This window comes from Zalophus californianus, chromosome 1, assembly GCF_009762305.2.
Source record: "Zalophus californianus isolate mZalCal1 chromosome 1, mZalCal1.pri.v2, whole genome shotgun sequence".
NCBI classification, from domain to species: domain Eukaryota; kingdom Metazoa; phylum Chordata; class Mammalia; order Carnivora; family Otariidae; genus Zalophus; species Zalophus californianus.
In genome coordinates, this window is record NC_045595.1 from 136,573,348 (window position 1) to 136,592,391 (window position 19,044).

The 19,044-nt window shown below is 47.1% G+C and overlaps 1 protein-coding gene across 6 annotated transcripts in view; it reads right to left on the bottom strand.

Moving 5' to 3' along the window:
- Window positions 1-9,692: 9,692 nt before the first annotated feature.
- The window catches only part of DGKG (diacylglycerol kinase gamma), a 211,202-nt gene continuing 201,850 nt past the window's right edge, over window positions 9,693-19,044 (bottom strand). For 3 of the 6 annotated variants that reach the window (XM_027586646.2, XM_027586645.2, XM_027586641.2), the window contains 2 exons: window positions 10,762-10,914; window positions 9,693-10,672 (listed from right to left, as the gene is read on the bottom strand). The gene's annotated coding sequence lies outside the window, so the exon portion shown is untranslated. Of the gene's footprint in view, window positions 10,673-10,761; window positions 10,915-14,432; window positions 14,505-19,044 lie in introns of all 6 variants that reach the window. The other 3 variants (XM_027586642.2, XM_027586643.2, XM_027586644.2) reach the window with 3 other exon arrangements.

Below are 19,044 nucleotides of genomic sequence, written 5' to 3' on the forward strand. Positions count from 1 at the left end.
GGTGGGGAGTAGGGAGGATGGAGAGGGGCAGTGTGGAGGGGAAGTAGAGCAGAGGATGGTGAGTTTGGAGGGGCTGGGTAGGGACTGGGAGTTGGGAAGTGAAGATCTGAGGAGTCTGGATCTGATTCTTTGAGCGAGAGGGAGCTAAGGTAAGTTCTGGAGTAAGGGAGTGACACGTGAAAAGGGGAAATTTGGGAAAGACACATCTAATGGGTGTGAAGGGTGGCTTGAAGTACATCAGAACAGAGAGGTAAGAGAAAAAAGAGCTCAGACGCCATATGAAGAGATGGCAGGGGGCGGGGCGTGGGAAATCAACAAAAGCATTCGTTGTAGAGGTCTCCTTGTCCTGGCCCAGAATGCTCCAGAGTGCAAATGAACAGGATGGAGTCTGCAAGAAGAATGGGGAAGGCTGGCCATGGGCTACTGGCCCTCTAGTGCCTCAGAACAATTGCGATCAACCCAGCATGTCCTTCTGCTGATTCTTTCTGCCTCTGCTAGCTTGCATAGTGGAAGGCGAACAGAGTTCTAAATTCCTCCAGTAAGTGACTAAGCTCGCACCAGGCTGGAGAGGAGGCTCACATTTGTTTATACTCCTGCCTCCCTGCCCCCCCCCCCCCCCAGGGATTTCATCCAAGAGCTCCTCATGAAGACTGGCCCTGAATGGTAGAGGTCAGTACAAGCCATTTTGAGCTCAAGTCCAGGATTGACAAGGAACAGAATTCTGAAAGCTGTTACATTTGTTATTTTAAAAGATTTGGTACATTATTACTTGTCAGGGAGTAGGATCAGAAGTAGAAATTGTTCTCTCAACTGGCAGGCGTGCATATGTATCATGATACTTTAAAAATTTTTTAAATTTATGGCCCAATTCCAATCAGATATTTAGTAGTCTCACATTTTTAGTTTCCCCAAAATTGTTTGTTACTGTAAACTTTTTTTTTATCAGTATTCTTAATTCACCAACATTGGGGATTTGGTCTTTGAAAACTTACCAAAACATTTCGAATTATAAAATCATTATACACTCATTGTGTACAATTAGGAAAATACAAAAATGATTCAAAATTAACAGGCACCCATAATTCTAGAAATGAATACTGTTAACATTTAAACATATTTCTTCCCTGGCTTTTTTCTTCACTGTTTTACATAATGGAGATATATTTTTTAATATATAACTTTGCATTTTGCCTGAGATTATAGGCATGTCCCCAGGGCATTAAACACTCTTCATAAACTCCATCTTTAAGGTTTGCCTAGTATGCCTTCTTATGGCTATAACATCATTTGCTTGTTTCCCTGCGGATGGAGATAAGGCTGTTTCCAATTTTTTGAGGTTAAAAACAACACTACCATGACAATCTGTGTGTGTGTGCGTGCGTGTGTGTGTGTGTGTGTGTGTGTGTGTTAGTTTTAGTATAGGTATGCGTGCTGGAGAGGGGCCAGACCCTGGTGCCTATGTCAGAGGAGGTTCCGCTGCCCCCTTCCCACTGTGAATGACAGTGGTCAGCTGAAGGAGGGGCTGCTCTGGAGGCGTCCACCTGGCGGCCCCTGGAAGAGGTAGTAACGCCCAGAGAACAGGGCTGTTGTAAAGGAATCAGAGAGGTCTTGCAATTCTACTTTGTAATGGGGGAATCTAAAAGGGAATTCATTTTCAAAGGAAACATAGAGGCTTTCAAAAAGTCTTTTGAATTGATTGGGTTAGTATTGTGTTGCTTTTACATGTGTTAAATTTTTAAAAATTGCATGTGTTAAAAAATAGAGGATCTAATGAGGGAGAGAATAGCAGTTGCTTTGAATAACAAACTAGTAGGGATAAGCAGACATTGGCTTCCTGAAGTTCTGTGCAGGCTGGCTTTCTTGGTGAAGCAGTCCCCTGGGAAGGAGTTTTGGGGTCAGCAAATCAGAATTCCGACTCTGGCTGGGCTACGCTGGGCAAGTTGCTTGGCCTCTCTGAGCCTCAGATTCCCCCATTGTGAAATGAAGCACAGGATGACACTAATATTTTTCACCTGCAGTGTGTGGAGAGGCTTCAAACACCAAGTAAGGATCTGCAAATGGCAGCTAAGACGGTGCCCTAAGAAGTGGGGCTGAGGCTTGTTCTTGAACTGGAATCGTAGATAGGTGTGCCTGACCTCAGGACAGCTCAACCTGGAAGACTCAAACTTCCAGAGCATGGAGATGCAGGGGGAGTCCTGGGTTGTATTTCCCTACTGCAGGGACTGAAGTCATCCCTCTTCAGGCATTTACTAAATGGTTGCACTTGCGCACCCTGGGTTTCCTTAACTGATAGTTCGACGCTGTGTTTTTTTGTCCCAGCCTGTAAACAGGGGCAGGGCTGGGCTAAGTGAACACTGAAACATTGCATTCCGGGGTCAGATGTTTAAAAACCCTGCAATCAAACCTGAGGCCATATTCGGAAACAACTGTATCCGATGACAGCTTATTATGGAAGGTTCTGAACTTCTAAGAATTCCTTAGTAGGAAACAAACAAAATACAAAGCACTCTTCCTAAAGTTCTGCTGGTAGGAATTTTTTTTTCTTCCTGATGTCTCCAAGCATTCTGCTCGTTGATTAAAACAGAGATCCATGGTGTGTGTGTGATGCTCGGGTGGGCAGAAGGCTAGCTTCAGAGGGCCAGGGAGATGGAGAAGTTCGGTGTCACGTGCATTTCTGGGAGGTATACTCTCCATTAGTTAACCGTGGGCATCAAGTAAAGTTTTCTGGTGTGAGTGTGTGGCGATGTGTTTTTGTGGGGTTTTGGCTCTTTTGAGTCTGAGGAACAATGGGAAAGAGAACCTTACGATGACCTGTCAGGCCCACAGGAGGGTTTGTTTTGTTTTTGGTTTTGTGTTTTTTTGAAGATTTTATTCTTAAGTAATCTCTACACCCAACATGGGACTTGAACTCACAACCCCAAGATCGAGAGCCACATGGTGCACTGACTAAGCCAGCCAGGCACCCCTGGAGGAGGAGGAGGTTTCCTTTAGAAATGTTCAAAGGGAATCTTAATACCCAGTCTTCCCTTGCCCTTGTCTCTGGGAAGGGAAGAGTTACATCTCCTGCCCTCACCGGGACATTTTATTTTTGCAGTTCTTTGAAGTGCCCTCAGAGAGCTAAGCATCAGGCCCAAGGCAGCTCTGTGTATCTTTGCAACAGATTAGAACATATTCACATTTTATTTGCTCACAGAACAAATATTTCCCTTGGAATGAAACCGAGGCAGCGGAGCAGGATCAGGCAGGACTAGCCACGAAAGACAGCACCTCCCCCGCCCCCCCCGCCCCCCCCAGGCCCCCAGGGCCAGGCCGGCTCAGGGCCTACACCATTGGTTCTCCCCTCGCCTCATTTAGGGCCTACGGACTCATAGTGATTGATTAATTGAGTCATTTATTCATTCAGAAATAATTATTGAGGAGCGCCTGGGTGGCTCAGTCGGTTAAGCATCTGACTTCAGCTCAGGTCATGATCTCAGGGTCGTGGGATCGAGTCCCATGTTGAGCCCTGCACTGAGCATGGAGCCTGCTTAAGATTCTCCCTCTCCCTCTTCCTCTGCCCCTCCCCCTGCTTGTGCTCTCTCGCTCTCTCAAATAAATAGATATAATCTTAAAAAAAAGGAAATAATTATTGACCAAGAGCTGTGCAGGTTGCAAAAGTAAGAAGAGAAACAGACTCTCAGGGGTCTCATAGTCCAGTAGGGAAGCTAAGTTGTTTGTATATGAATATCTCTAATCAAGGTGAAAGCGATAAATCTTCAGAACCCAGGAGACCAAATGTTCTGAGGTGGATACTTACTCTGCTTCTGTGTTGGGTGTGCATAAGGCTGGGGGGGCAGTGGAAGGTGTATGACACAATTGATGTGTATGTTCCTCTGTGCGTGTGTGCGTGTGTTTGTGGTGTGGGGGGTGCTGTGTATATGTGCAAGGGAGTAAGTGTGTACGCAGGGAGTAAGCAATGGTGGTGAATCCGGGAGTGAGTGTGTGGTATTGGTGGTGATAGGTATGCCTGTGTGATGATGGTGTGTGTGTGTGTGTGTGTGTGTGTGTGTGTGTGTGTGTGTGTGTGTGTGTGTGTTGTACTTGTTGGTCATGGCGGTGGTAGGACTGAGTGAGGCAAGGCTTAGTGACAGGTGAAGGTGGGGAGGAGCAGGGTGGTGGTGACAGGGGAGGGGGAGGGCCCAGCAGGCCGAGGAGCTGTGCCAGAAAAGGCCTGGAGCTGAGAAGGCTCTAGAGGGGGTGTGTGAGGGGAGGGTGAACAGTCAGAAATAAGCTGGGAGGGAGTGTTTAATTTTGATAACTGCTTTCTTATCCAGACAATGGCAGTTTTGCTTTCCCCAGCTGTCCCTCTTCCTGAGCTCATGTGAGATTCTTGGTTAAAGGAACCATTGCCTTCCCTGAGGATCAACCCCAGCTAAGACTCAGGCCTCAGGATGGAATCTCTGAGCGATTCTCTGAGCGATTCCTGGGCACCTTCTCCACCTGGGTGGTTGCACCAGATGTGGTTCAAAGTGCTTCCAGCCTCCTGAGCTCAGAATAGCAAAAGCAGATTCTACTGGGCTTGGGGCTGAGGAGGTTTAAAGACTGGAATCCCTGACGCAAAGGTCAGAAGAAAGGACAGTGCGTAGCTACCTGCTGGAAAAGCAAGGGGATTGCTAGCTTCCTCATAATTCACGGGCTACCCTGGCTAGATCTGCATTTTGTGGAGCTTTTTAAAGAACAAACAAGGAGGCAGATGGTAGGAGCTGGCTCCCTTTCTCAAATTTTGGTTTGCTTTTCATTACTTTTCCCTCTCTCGATAGGGACAAAGCTGCTGCAGGATTCAAACTTGGCCAGATAGGAATGATTTATTTCCATTTTATTAGAAAAGGAACGCAAACTAACATTTACAGAAAGTCTGATGTTTGCAAGATACATGTCATCTTCATAGTTACCTATGAGGTAAATATTATCATCCGCATTTTATAGATGAGGAAATCAGGGCTAAGAGAGGTAAGGTAAATAGCACACAATCACTCCCAAACCCCTGCAGTGAGCTCCCCGTAACTGGTCACCTCGCTGGAATTTGAGTCTAAGTCTGTGGGACACTGAGACTGTGCTCTCTTCATAATGCTTCCAGAAGTTTAGGAGAAGGCAAGATCAAGTGAAATGATGATGTGTTTTATTGTCAGATCCTTAGGTTCGAACCCAAGCTCTTCCCTGTACTGCTTACACAGCAGAGCTTGCATCCCTTCCTTCCTTGCTTCCTTGTCAAATGTCCATCAAAGTCCTATGATATCCATGTCAAACATGGAGTCGGGAGCCGGGAACATACCAGTTAACTCCCGGTCCCAGCCCTCCTAGACCTCCTCCAGTCTGATGGATAATGCAGACCGTGAAGCAGGCAGTTATCACTTGGTTGGAGAAGGGTTATGGGGGGGCGGAGCACCAGATGCGGTGGGAGCACCTCAAGCTTCTCTGTCTGGCACAGCAGCTACTCCCCCCTGGCTAGCGCTGGCATGTCAAATAACTACTGGGTTTTGAAGGCTTCGTACAAAAAAATGATGTTCAGTATTTAAGTATTAAATTAACTATTTCAAAGTATTCAAATTATTATTTAAAGTTGTTTAAAATTACTTCAAGTATTGAAGTGTTTAATTGATTATTAAGTAATTAATACCTTTTATATTGATTACATATGACGATGATAGTATCTGGGAAATTTTTGAGTTAAAGAAAATATTTTATTAAAGTTAATTGCACCTGCTCCCTTTTACCCTTTTTATGTGGCTGCTAGAAAAGGTAAACTTACATATGTGGCTCACATTATATTTCTATTGAACAGCTTTGCTCCAGAAGAATAAGACCATGGGATGATATTTCCCATCTTAGCACAATGATCCGAGACCATTTGCCATGTGACCTCCCCAGGAAGGTGCACGAGAGATGGGTAACACGTTCTCTCCCTTCTCATGACATTTCAGTGGCCACTGCTCGTTGTGGGACCCTTGGCCTTCTGATAATATGGGGAGGGTGTCTGGTGACAGCTGCAGAGCTTCTGGCTCGGCCCCCTTGAGGATTCCTTAGTCTTTGGCTCCGACATCTTGAGATGTAACTCTTGTAATCCTTCCTTCCCCTCCCCCACCCCCTAAAACGCAGGGCTGGCCATCAAATGAAATAGATGTTGCTTGCCTTGGCCCCTAGCCATCTTTGCTTTTCTTTATTGTAGCAAAAGAAAACCACGTGAAATATTTTGGAGTGAAATCTGATGTCCAACAGAGTCCTTGGATTAAAAGAGAAGATCCACTGGACTAACGATGAGGTCCTTTTCTACATTAGAGTCATGAGACTGGGAAAAGTCTCGGGAATGGACTAGTTCGGCACCCCTCCCGGGAAAGTGAGGCTCTGAGCGGCTAAGTGGCTTGTGTAGGGTAGCAGAGCCCGCGGAGGTGGTGGGCTTTGGAACGCAGTCTTCCCCCTACCCCCAACATGCTGCACCGTGCTGCCCATTCTTCTCCGGGATGCTCCCTTTCCGGCTCCTTCCTCCTTCCTCGTTTGGTCCTTCAACCTCTTCTGCTGCTTCTCTCTTTGGCCCATTGTCTTCCCTTTAACATGTGGGGCGGCAGAAATGGGAGTCAGAAAGATCTAGACAGGTTCGAGGATGGGCAGAAATTAACAAGACAAAATGGAACGGAAAAAAGACAAAGATTTTTTAAAAAAGATTGTATTTATTTATTTGACAGAGAGAGCGCACAAGTAGGGGGAGCGGCAGGCAGAGGGAGAGGGGGAAGCAGGCTCCTCTCTGAGCAGGGAGCCCGATGCGGGGGCTCGATCCCAGGACCCTGGGACCATGACCTGAGCCGAAGGCAGCCGCTTAACGACTGAGCCACCCGGGTGCCCCGGAAAAGATTTTGAGTAGACACTAACAAATGGAGCCAGGGAGACTTTCTTGGCCTTAACAGAAGTTCAAGTGAAAAGGCCACATGGGTGTGTGTGTGGAGGAGCAAGGGCTTGGAACCACAGGCTCAGGGCAGGGTGTGAGGCCTGGCCATGCGGCCTCGGAAGAACCTTAGCTTCCTCATCTCTAATCACCCTCCCAGAGCTGTGGTGAGGAGTAAACGAGGCCGTGTTTCTGAAGGGACTTGGTGATCAGTGAAACACCGCCCCAAAAGTAGTGACTGGCGCTCACGGGAGGTGGGAGATGGCTGCCGTGAGAGGGGGTTGCCTTAGCAGAGCCATCCGGCTGCCAAGGGAAGCGAATGCAGAGTCCAGAGCGTGGGATGTGGCTCTGCACTTGTCGACCCGTTTCTGGGGCACTGGGTTCGGTTCTGGGAATTGCATTTTAAGAGGGACCTTGGCAAACTGTTTTTGTTCCAGAGAAAGTTCCAGAGAAAGAATAGCTTAGGGTCTGAGAGTCATGACATGTAACGGATGATTTAAGGATTCGGGGGATGTTTAGTCTGGAGAGGAAAAGGAGTTAGGACGAGGTCGCTGTTCGGAGGTATCTGCACCCTGTCCTACAGCAGAGGTGAGATGTATTTTGGGTTGCTAGTGGCCCAGCTGGGGCCCAGTGGATGGGAGTCAATGAGAGGCAGACTTGGGTGGAATAGGAGCCTGCCTAAGGCTCAGAGGCCTTCTGGAGGGGCTCCCTGGAAATGTGGCAGGCTGCCCATCAGCAGAAGTCTTGAGGCAGGGGTGACCATGCACAGCACAGGGGCTGTAAAGCTGAGTCTTGCTCTGGCTGAGAGGTCAGACTCGGTGCTCTCTGCAAGCCCTCCAATCTGAGACCACTATTTTTCCTTCGAACCTCTCTGATCTTTCTTTCTGAAAGATCCTTGCCACGTTGGCTCTCTTTGACTTTCTCCTCCCTCTCTGAATGGCTTGAAGGTTTTAGATTCAGAAATATTTCTGTAATAATTGATAGTCTGGTTTAATGGAAAGTAGGAAGGAAGAATATTTGAAAACAAAGGCAGTTTTGTTACTTTTAAAGGCACACAGTAACCTGTTAAGTGGGGGAGGGAGCAGGAACATGGTCACGTGTGTTAGAAAATCTTGTAAATGCTTCAGCAAATGGCTTATTCTTTGCTATTGTTTAAAATGCGAACACAACTGCTAAGGGCCTTTGTTCTTGAATGGACCAGAATTGTCCTTGTTTACCCAATTCTTTCCCTAGCTACAGAGATGGGAGAGAATTCTCACTATAAGGGCTCTGTATCATAAACCACTTTCTGCATTCATAATTTAAATGTTTTGCTGATTTGGTTGCATCAAATTCTGTACAGGAGGTGTTTTCTTGATTTCTTGACTCCAGAAAAGCCATTTCCTTGAGGAAAATATTTTTCCCACATAGTGTTGCAGCGGGGCGGGTGAGACTGTAGCTGACTGTCTCCAGTTGAGCGGCCGTGGAGCTATTTCCAGAATTTTGTCCTGCCCCCAGTAGGAGTGATATCAGCATCTGTCTCACAGTGCCCCGCCGCAAACATCCCCACCATCATTTCAGAAACCTCCACCTGGATTCCAGGGCACAAAATAGAGCTCGGCAGATCCAGGTGGAAAGGGGAGGGAATGGGTAGGAGTGAGTAACATTTTGGTGAAATTCCCCGAGGCCCGAGTCCTTGCCCCGCCCCAAGGATGATAACTTGGACACGGAGAAGACAGACTTCGGGGCCTGAGTTCTGGGTCTTGGAACACCGTTGGGTCACTTGTGGCGGGAAGGAGCTGGAGAGGCGAAGACGATGGCTCTTCAGATCCTGGGACTGGCCTCAGGCCAGGCTGGGCAGGGCGATGGCGACCGAAAAGACAGTAGGGGCTGCACCATTCACTGTAAGCCCCTGTCCCCGAGGCTGCCGGGTTGAACCCACACCCCCTTGCCTAGCCCCACCCGAGTGTGACTTTGAACACTTGGCTTGAGACCGCTCAGCCTGGAGACGAGCTGATGGATCTGTTGTTGGGGTCTTCCTTCCGGGGCAAGGGGCCAGCCAACTCTGATGTGCAGTGCACAGCCTTGCTTCTTCCCAGATCTGTCTCCCCTTGGGTCTCTTCTGTCTCATGGCGCTCTTCCACAGACTCCAGTTTCCGAGCTGTGCTAAAGTGCTGGCTTGCCTGGGCCTTGCAGAGTGGTCCTGTCCCCCCAGCAGGGTGCGGCATGGTGGGCACAAGGATCTACGTACCGACCCAGATCTGAGGGTCCTACTCTCAGAGACCATGACTCAGGAAGTCTGACAGGGGCTCAGGAATCCGGACCTCAGGTGTTTCTGATGTTAGCAGTCCCTGGCCCCCGCCCGGAGAAACACTGGTGGAGTGGAAAGAGCAAGAACGCTGGGATATGAGAGAAGAACTGGGTTACTTATTATGTTACTTGTTGAGCAAGTTAATGACCACTTATGAGCCTCTGTTTCCTGATCTCTAAAATGCTCATCCCTTCATAGGGGAGCATTCAGATATCAATGAAATGAGGACTATGAAATGTTTAGTAAAGGCTTATTTAATAGGATTTTTGGCTCCCTCTCCGGCTCCTGCAACACCAGGAAAGCGGCAACAGAGAGCTTCCCTTCATCCCAGTCCCTGCGTATCAGCGGAGCCCGTGGCAGTGAGCACCTGTGAAGGGCTGCAGACCAGCCTCGGGCAGCCCGCTCGTCTCCGGCGCCCTGTGGCTGATCAGACAACTTCGGTTTCTCGAGCCGCGGCTTGGAAAGAAACCACCAGGAGGTCAGAGGTCAGCGGTCTGCTGTCAGGTTTATTTGTAGTAAACCACAGAGTCAGGACACACGTACACACGGCACATTACAGAAACAAGTCCATGGCACTCCGGCAGGCAGACAGGCAGGCTCGAGCAGGCAACCACCATGACGGAGTAGCGCATCTAACGGGTGGACGAGGCAGTGGAGGTGGACGAGTGAGGAGCGAAGGATCGGGACCCTGGCACTGTGCTACCCAGTCACTGCCTCAGTCTCGGCTGGTAAGTCTGCATTTCTGGGCCGCAGGTGAGGTGCGTTAGGACCTGTAGCTTCAACCTATGCCCAGGGTCACCCCCAAACACGGCACTTTAGCTAAGTTCTCTAAAAGGAAGTGGTGCTTTTCCACTGGTAGGAATGGATTCTCTCCTAACACACTGGCAATGAGAAAGGGTATCCACAGAATGGAAAATGTTTACATGTCAGGGATCGAGTATGTGTGTTTGTGTGTGTGCATGTGTGTAAAGGTGGAGGGCTTACCAAAGAGTTTCCTTGTCGGTTTTTTTTTTTTTTTTATGTTGGCCGACCAGATCAGCTGATTTCTGAGCATGATCAATCCTGAAGAGGGAAGGGAAGATTCTTTAAGGGGCGAAGAGTAGCCCTCCAGGGTAGCAGGGTTCGGGGGAGCCTTGGGCCTGCTGGAAGACCCCTAAGAACAAGGACCCCACCCCCTCTCCCATGGCCGCAGGATTTACTCCAGGTAAGGGCAAGATCGTTGAAGAGGGAAAGTCTTTAGAGCCCCCTTGTTGGATAGACGGAGAAAGAAAGGTCCCGGAAGGCTAAAGGACATGTCCAAGGCCATGTGGCTGAGACAGCACTGTAGCCTACTCCCCATGTTGCTCTTGTTTCCCACGCAGGGTTTCATCCCTCAGATCATCCTGGCACATGGAATGGCTCCTTCCACAGCAGCTCTATGGAACAGTGGCCAGACTTTTCCAAGATAGAAGGGTCTTACTTGTTTCCTGCAGAGAGAGAAATGCATCCATCAGAACCCCTTTAGCAGTGGCTTCTTTGGGGTTATGCTTACTGGCTAACAATAACACTTTCTCACAGGTGTCTACCGAGTGTTGAGGATGACGGTACAGAGAGGCACAAAAGGTTACTTCTTCCCATTCTATGGAAGAGGGCAGCTGTGATAGAACCTGGGTCAGCAACTTGCTCTAGGACCCTCTTCTCTTTAGTTTGATCTCCTGCCTCTTGCCATCTGAAGAAGAAAGGAAGAAAGAAAATGCTGTAGGTTTTGAAATCTGCCTCCTTGTCCGGTGATCTACTCACTAGGCACACTGTCTCCAATAAGACCGTGGGCCACCTTGGCAGGTTCACACAAATCCAAGAGAGCAACATTTGGTGCACCAGGCCCTGTCCAAGTGTAGACCTGGTCTGCCTCCTCCCCAGAGGCCGGGAAAAATGGCTTTGGAGGGGAATTTTGTATATGGTCACATTGGAACAGAGATTGAATGACCACCATTTGTAACTCAACTACAATCAACAGACCACAGACTTTGTGCTATGCTGGCTACCAACTCAGCATGTGAGGCTGAACTCGACGACATCTAAGGAAGAGCCTTTCCAACAATAGGGGACTGATTCCAGAACTCCCTGCTCAGTGGACTTTTTGTGTTAACTGAGGTAGTCGGTCCGAAATTGCGACTCCAGTAGGATTATGCTTGAGGGTTATTGCTTATTCTGTTTTTGTTGATTTCACGGAAGTCAAACCCACTTCACTGCCATGGCCTCTGGTCCCTTCTTTGCTCCTGATTCTCTTGTTTTCATACTAATACCCTCTGGTCTGGGATGTTCAGCTATGTTGCTTTGCATTAAACTTCCCAAGGGTTCTATATCCACAAAGGTGCTCTAAGCCCGAGATGTGACTCAAAGGGTAAAGAGAAAAAGGAGAAGAGTACTGAATAGAGGGGTTTTGGTTAGACACTGGGGATAATTTCTTGATGGCGGAAGCTGTGAGACACTCAAATTACATCCTTAAATTGGGCTCTGGACTGTGTTCTCTGATCTTTCCTGGGCCTTTTCAGCACAGCCTTGCCTAGAGATAACAAAGTGGGCAAATGTCCCCTTAAGATCCCTGCGATCCTCTGATTTTATGTATGAAAGCTCTAAAAATAGAATCGTGGGAGAAAAGGGAAGAGAAACATCATGAGAATAAAAGAAAGAAGAAAAGGTGGAAGAAGTGGGCATTGGGGGTGGGTGGAGGTTGGGAAAAGCAGAATGGGATGGGAAATGGTGGAGAAAAAGCAAGAGAATCGTGTTGAAACAGGCTAAGAAGTTAGGGTCCAGTGCCTGGCAAATAGACATTGGTTAACAACACAATATTTATCGACGGATAAATGAACAAATGTACGAATCAGCGTCTCCAGCCCCATCTGACAGGCGGGAAAGCTGAGACATGATCTGACATTTGCCCATGTCCCTACTGCTGCTTGGTGTCGGGCAGGAGGTGGTGTTGGCCCTGGGAGAGGAGCAGGGGGAGGAGAGGGCATCTCCCCACTGGCCTGTGGGTATGAAGCACCCTGGGTCCCGGCCTGTGAAGCTCAGGAAGGAGAATGAGGAGGCAAAGGCTGAGCTCCTCCGTCTTGTCTGGCATTGCCCTGAGCTGCCCAGGCTTGGAGTGATGGGGGTGGCAGAGGGGAGCCCATCATGGCCAGGTGCACCCCCCCCCCGCTCCTCCACCTCCTTTTCTTCCCTCAGGGGCAGGAGAAGAACCAAATCCCTTCTCTTGGGAGCTATGTAAAACATCCGCTGAATTTGGAGGTTGGGTTCACAGCCCTCCCTTTCTTTCTCTCTCTCCTCCCTTCTCTTTGAGTTTCCAGAGTGCAGTTCCCCCATGTTTCCCCAAACTGTCTTTCCTCCCTCAAACCAATGGCATCTGGGAGAGGAAAGGAGTTTTCACCAAGTCTTCAGGACACAGGATCAATTTCCTGCCAAGGGGAACACCTGGAAGATCTCCATAAATGTTCTGTTTCTTCCTTTGGGGGAAGAGGAGGGTTTCCATCTTATTTTGTCTCTCCCTGCCCTAGACCTTGCTCACAAACATCTCAGAAGGGACATCAGAGCGGGAGTCCTCTGAGATGTCAAGGCAGCTTTGGCCCTTACGGCTGTCACTGCTCTTCTGGGTGACTGAAGCCGTACGGGCTCCTCATAGACAAGAGCCAAGGGAAGGGGTAGTACCAGTATGTGTGTGTGTGGGGGGGCGGGCTCAAGGCATGCAGGTGAATTCTTTTAGATACTATTTCTCCCCCTCAGAAAACATCTGCCCGTTTGAATCACTGGGATTTAGGAGGGAATACTGTGCTTCCTTCTCCCAGCTACAAAGCCACTAATGAGCGGGAGGACAAATCGGCCTCTCTGTTCTGAGGAGATAGAGAAGAGAAAAATCACATTGCCTAGACAAGGCAAATGCGAGCATGCTCCCGGGGAAGGCCTGCCAAGAGTTCTTATATAAGCTCCAGTGAGCTCATGTGTTTTCTCGCCCATCAGCGGATCCTGGGCTCCTCAGGACCAGGGGTGAGGCTGGAGGAGGGAGCTCAGGAGAGACTGTGTGCTTCCAAAGAGGGGGCGCTCTGGGAAGAAAGCATGTTCCTACTCTCAGGAGGATGGAAACAATTTTCATCGCCGAGTCAATCAACAGAGACTTGCCTTCCCTATGGCAGCAATGTTATGAGAAAAGAAGGAGGTGCTTCTTCTTACGAACCCCATGGTGTGGGGGAAGGGGTGGTGGGGTGGGGTGTTTCATGAGTGAAAAAGAGGTAGATGTGCCCTGGGGGTATGGATAAGGAAGCTTTTCCTCCTGATGCGTGGAAAGCCAGATGGGTGCTCAGTTAGGTCCACCAGCCACAGGCTGGGTATCAGGCCTTGGTTTCCAGTTGTTGTGGCCACCTAGGCTGTTTTGAATAGGAAACTTATTTCATTTATTGATGGAGACAGGCTGAACATTCTGGAACCTGCTGTGCCTCATTTTGCCTGCTTCTCTTTTGTTTGGCAGAATCACTGAGCCAGCAGACTCTTGTAAGCAAACCACCCAACCACCTTGCCCGCCATCTTGCTCAGAACATCTGCGGTTAGCCTGCCCTGACCCCAGCAGCGAAGCACAGAGCAAGTGGAATGATATCTGCTTTCCTTACTCTTTGCCTTCTGAAAATGATATCTTACCCTGCATAAGTGAGCCAACGCTTCTCCACCAAGCTTCCCAGACGTTCTCTTGGGAGTTGACGCACTTCCAGTTCAGTTATGCCCCAGCAGAGGGGGAGGACCTGTCTGTACATCTTGGCAGCTTACCCCGCCCCACCCAGTCTAGCGCCATGTTCATCACATGGTGGAGGCCAAAACCACAACTTTCTTTTCTATGATTAAAGGAATCTGCAGATAGAATGTTTTACTGTTTTACCTGTGCCTAGTCTTTCTGTAATTACCAATGTTTTAAACAATTTTTATTTCAAAAATAAGAACATGCACTCTTCAGGTAAATTTCTACCTTCTCCAAGTGCTTTGAGTTTTCTCTCTGGTATCATTAGTGCTTATAACACTTCCCCACTTCTTGTCTTCTGAGAATTTAGTTAATGTGCTGTTGACTTTCCTCTCTCTACATCAACCAGGAACGTTTTGAATACAGCTAAGACCTTCCTTGGGTTCCTCCCAAAATTTTCTCATTAGTATTAGAGTGATGTCCTGATTAACTTCTATTTGTGAATGAGAAGTGACCGAGCTTACCAGAGCACCCAGACATCTTCTGACAGCAGTGTGTTTGATATACACAGCCTTTCCCACATCAAGAAGGATCCCCTATAATGATATATGTGAAAGTGTTTTGGTGTGAGATGTCATGACATCTGTAGTTTACTTTAAAATACCTCAGTAAAAAAAAAATGAAACAGATATGGCAAAATGGTAACGATTGTTGAATCTAAGTAACAGGTATATGTGTTCTCATTATACTCACGGCTCTGCTTTTCTGTATGTTTGAAAATTTCCATAATAAAAAGAAATTATGCCCAGATATTCTAATTCAGGAAAGTATATTTAACCTGGACGGCCATGGTGGGAAGCTTTAGGAGGCTGGCAGGGAGAGGGAGGGAGGTGGGATTACTTCATCCTTTTAGGTTTATTATCATTACCTACATGCCTGGTGGTAGCAGAGTATGATGATAGCAAACCCCAAACAGCAATTTAATGATATCCTCTATTATTAACACCTTCCGTGGATGTATGTTGCTGTGAGTTAAAAGATCTAGTTAGTTCTCAATCCTTTTACCTCAAAGATGGGGAGAGAGGAAATACTCACCAAGAAAAATTTTCTTTTCTTGAAGATCATGCCATTTTCTGGTAACCAACTGGTACCAGTTTTTTTAAAAAAATAAATAGAACAAAAAATAAGTTCATTAATTACTTTGAACATACTGATGTTTAATCCCTCAACAGAAAATGCACACTTTCTGGAATCTTTTTCTGGATTGCTATTTACATTGTGAGGTTTAGAAATTAATTTCCTGTTGTCTTGTCTAAGGAAAAAAGAGATTACCATTTTATTATCACTCACCTTGTAATTCTTGCTAGGTTTCCATTTTTAAAAGGATTTTTTGTGTTTTTTTTTTGGAAAGGAAAAAATTCAAAAATTTTTTTTGCATCATTCTAGAAGCAGTCTTCTTACCCCAAATTATGATTTATCCAAGAGATTTTTAAAAAGATGTTTCGGATCTCTGTTCCACCTTTACGTATCCATTACTGAATTCAGATGTTTGACTACCTGACCTCATTTCACTTGCTCCTGATCCTTAATATGGTCTCTGTATCCTTTAAGGTGGTCTTTCATATCATGCGAACACCCTGATCTGGTGAGTTCTTTACCAGCTGTCCATTGTTGACTGAGCCAGGTCCTAGAACAAGGCCCAGCTGGTACCTCTGGAGAGAGGGCCTGAGAAGAAGGGAGGGTAAGGTGTGCATGTGCCTTCCGCAGCCCCGATCTGCTCCTCCTCAATGGGCCTCTGCGGCCAGCCAGATGAGTGCTGTTTCCCACTCCAGCTTTGGGGACTCAATTCCCAGTTGGAGAAGGAAGTCAGTGAGTTGTGCCCACGGGACTGATTTGGGGTAGTAAATCCCTGCCACTGTGCTTGGAGCTCAGAGGAATCCGCACTGGCCCTGCAGGCACAGGCCTGGCTTTGAAGGTAGATACTGATAGAGCTGCCGCTAGGAGATTTGCTCTGTTTCTCAGTTTCCCTGTTTGTCAAGTAGGGAACTGTATACCACCAACTTCATTAGGGTTCCTGTGAAGGTTAACAGTGCTCATCAAAGTAATAGGCTTGGGACCACACAATAAATGATAGTTATTTACTAACAATTTCATTAACGCCTGGACTTGTCCATCTTCCCATTAACTCAACTTTTAAGCTGTTTTTTTCTTTTAAAGGATTTGTTGGTCCTTTCTTCCATTTTTGAACTATAGTGCTCAGCTCCCTTGCCCAAATAAATCTGCTAAAAAAACATCCAGTTCTCCATGTCTTTTCATCTCTTGAATCTGTACCTTATTATGTCGATCTCTTACTGTGTTGTAACTCCACTTGGGCTGCCTTTTTATTCTTTCTCCAGTCTGCCTCGATGGCTAAGAAGTAGATTGCAAATATTTCTGTCTTTCTGTCCAAGTTGAATTTCATATTTTCTGAATCATGAAACTGCCCTCCATGTGACCTAGAAAGCCCTTTGATGATCCATATTTAGCTGTGTCCATCATTCAACAGATGTCTGTGTAGTTAGAGGCCCCCATGAGCTCCCTCTACATCCTGTGGTTTCAAGTTCCTGAGTTGTTAGTTAAAAAGCTTTCATCGCCTCTACCTCCCCCTCCCCTACCCATTCCAGGATAGAGGGACAGATGCCCACTTTAGCTGTTTATTCATTTAACACATATTTATTCATTACCTACTACATGCTTGATACTGGGTTATATGTTCTCTTCTTTGCTTCCAACTTGCATTTTCCTAATTTGGAGCATTTAGAGTTGTCCTCACGTTTTCTGATTCTCTCTCTAGAATCTGCACTGAGCATCCAATCACATAGCCTCTCCAAGCTGCAGTGCTTCCTGGCCCTTGGGAGACTTGCAGGCTTCACTGCAAACTCTGGTGCCTTGTTATAATGCACCTGCCACTGCAGCCATAGATTTCAGGATAACGTGGGTTCATCGTGGGTGCTAAGGGAGTTGAGCTAGCAGATGAGGCTGCAGGGCTCGGCTTGCTATTCTGCACCATGGGCATGAAGAATGAAGTGGTGGCCGGGGCGGGGGGTGGTGGTGGTGCCCGGCAAGTTAAGCCATTAATTTCCAAAAACCCTTGGCTTTCTGTGTCCCTTTTCCCACAGAGATCCCTGTGAAGAAAGATGCCTGTCTGCTTTTTGAGCTCTTTGGATCTTCCCATTAGATAGCTCCTCTTGGCATCTGAAAGGCAGCCTGCCATTCTGTTCTCCTGTGGAATACAGATGGCCCAGCCCACGCCTATCACTAATGAGGAGCACATGCAGAGCCTTCTTGCTGGAGGCTCCCGTCAACAACACCAGCCCTCCTTCCCCGTGCAGGCCAGTCACCACTGACCATGGCATTTACGTCTGAGAAGGCTGCTTGCTGCTCTCCCACTCACGGAGTTGAACAGAAAATCTATTAGGGAGCCCTGGGAAACAAGTCCCATTCCGCTAGAATCTGCAACACTGAAGATTTAAGTTTTGGCTGCCAATCTGATTGCAAAGTTGAGGTTTGGGGTTCCAGTTGTCCACGGAAGTTGTTGAGTTTAAATGTGAACAAGCACTGTAAGTTCTTTAGTAGGAACGTGATCAGATGGCTATACAGAGGTGGACCTGATAGATCAATCTGCCAATGCCATGTAACCTCACCCAGAATGATCGCAGGGTTGGGAACAGATGAGGATGTTAAAAGCACTGAAGTATAGTAGAAAAAGCATACATTTTTAGTGAGACAAATCCATGTCAAGTCTTAGCTGTTACTACTTACTATCTTTTTGACCTTGGACAAGGTACTTCACCTTTCTATGCACTAATTCCTTTATCTGTGAAATAAGTACAACGCCCATATCATAGGCTATTCTGAGGATTAAATGGGACAGCACATGAATAGACCTTGACATGGTGCCTTGTATCCAGTAAGCAATAAATGGGAATTCCCTCTCCTGTCTCCTTTTCCTGTTTTCTCTCTATAGTAGAAAGTTGAAAGACCTACTCCAGCATGATGGGACATCAAGGTGAGCTACAAACAATGGCTCCATGTGAAATTCTATACAATTCTGCTCTCTTGTTTTATCTAAAACTGGATTGGTATTTGAGATGTGGGATGGCTTCTTTTTCCTGGTTATTGCAAGCCAGATGTAGGTCTGGTATTTGTCGGACTAGAAGAGTTCCACACTGCCAATATGGACCCCAGTAAGAAAGGCAGAACCTCTTTTCGTCTAAATACTGTACCTCATTCCTTTAACTCTAAGCTACTGAGGGGAGATCACCACATATTAGGTGTGGTCTAACTGGTTAGTACCCACTGATCCAGAAATCTCTCTGGGAGTCATTTTCATTCTTTCAGAAAACAGGGGACACTGAGGTATGCTGTTCAAAATGGAGTAACAGATACTGACTTAACATTGTTGCTGACAAAACCAGTTTCAATAGCTTGTTGGACAAGCTAGATCAATCATTGCTTCTCCCCCACCTAACACTTCCCATAAGAGCGGCTAACTGTTCATTGCCCCAGAAGGCAGCCCCTTCCATATTTGGCCAGTTCCAAAAGAAGTCATTAAATTGAATACAAATCAACCTCCCTCTGACTGTGCTGTTTAGACCTGGTTCTGTTCTCCGGAGCTACACAGATGAAGTCTGACCTGGCAGCTATCCTCTGTCCCCAATCCCTCCTCCCGCCCCACCTGCACCCCCCCCCGGGGGGGGCAAAGAGTCCAGATCCTTGATTCTTGCTTGAAGACATGTAGAGGAGAACAATAAAATTCATTAAAGAATCACACAGAAGAAACTAAAGAGTGTCTTAAGACTGGAGATTCCTTGTCCTAGAGAAGTACTTTTTGGAACATTATTGCTGAGGATGGTTACTTGGGTGTCCCCATCTCCACTGAGAACAAAAAGAAGAAATGGTGGGCATAAGGCAGTGTTTCTAATCTATAGATGTTAGCAGACAAATAAAGGACCCTATGGTTCTTTACTGTGAATTCTTAGAGTTAAGCCTTTCTATGTCTCTCCTAGAAAGGGAGCTAGTACTTGATCAAAGAACTCTGTTTTCATGGGGCATTTTATGGCTACTAGCATTTTGTGAAACACATCTTAGGAAATT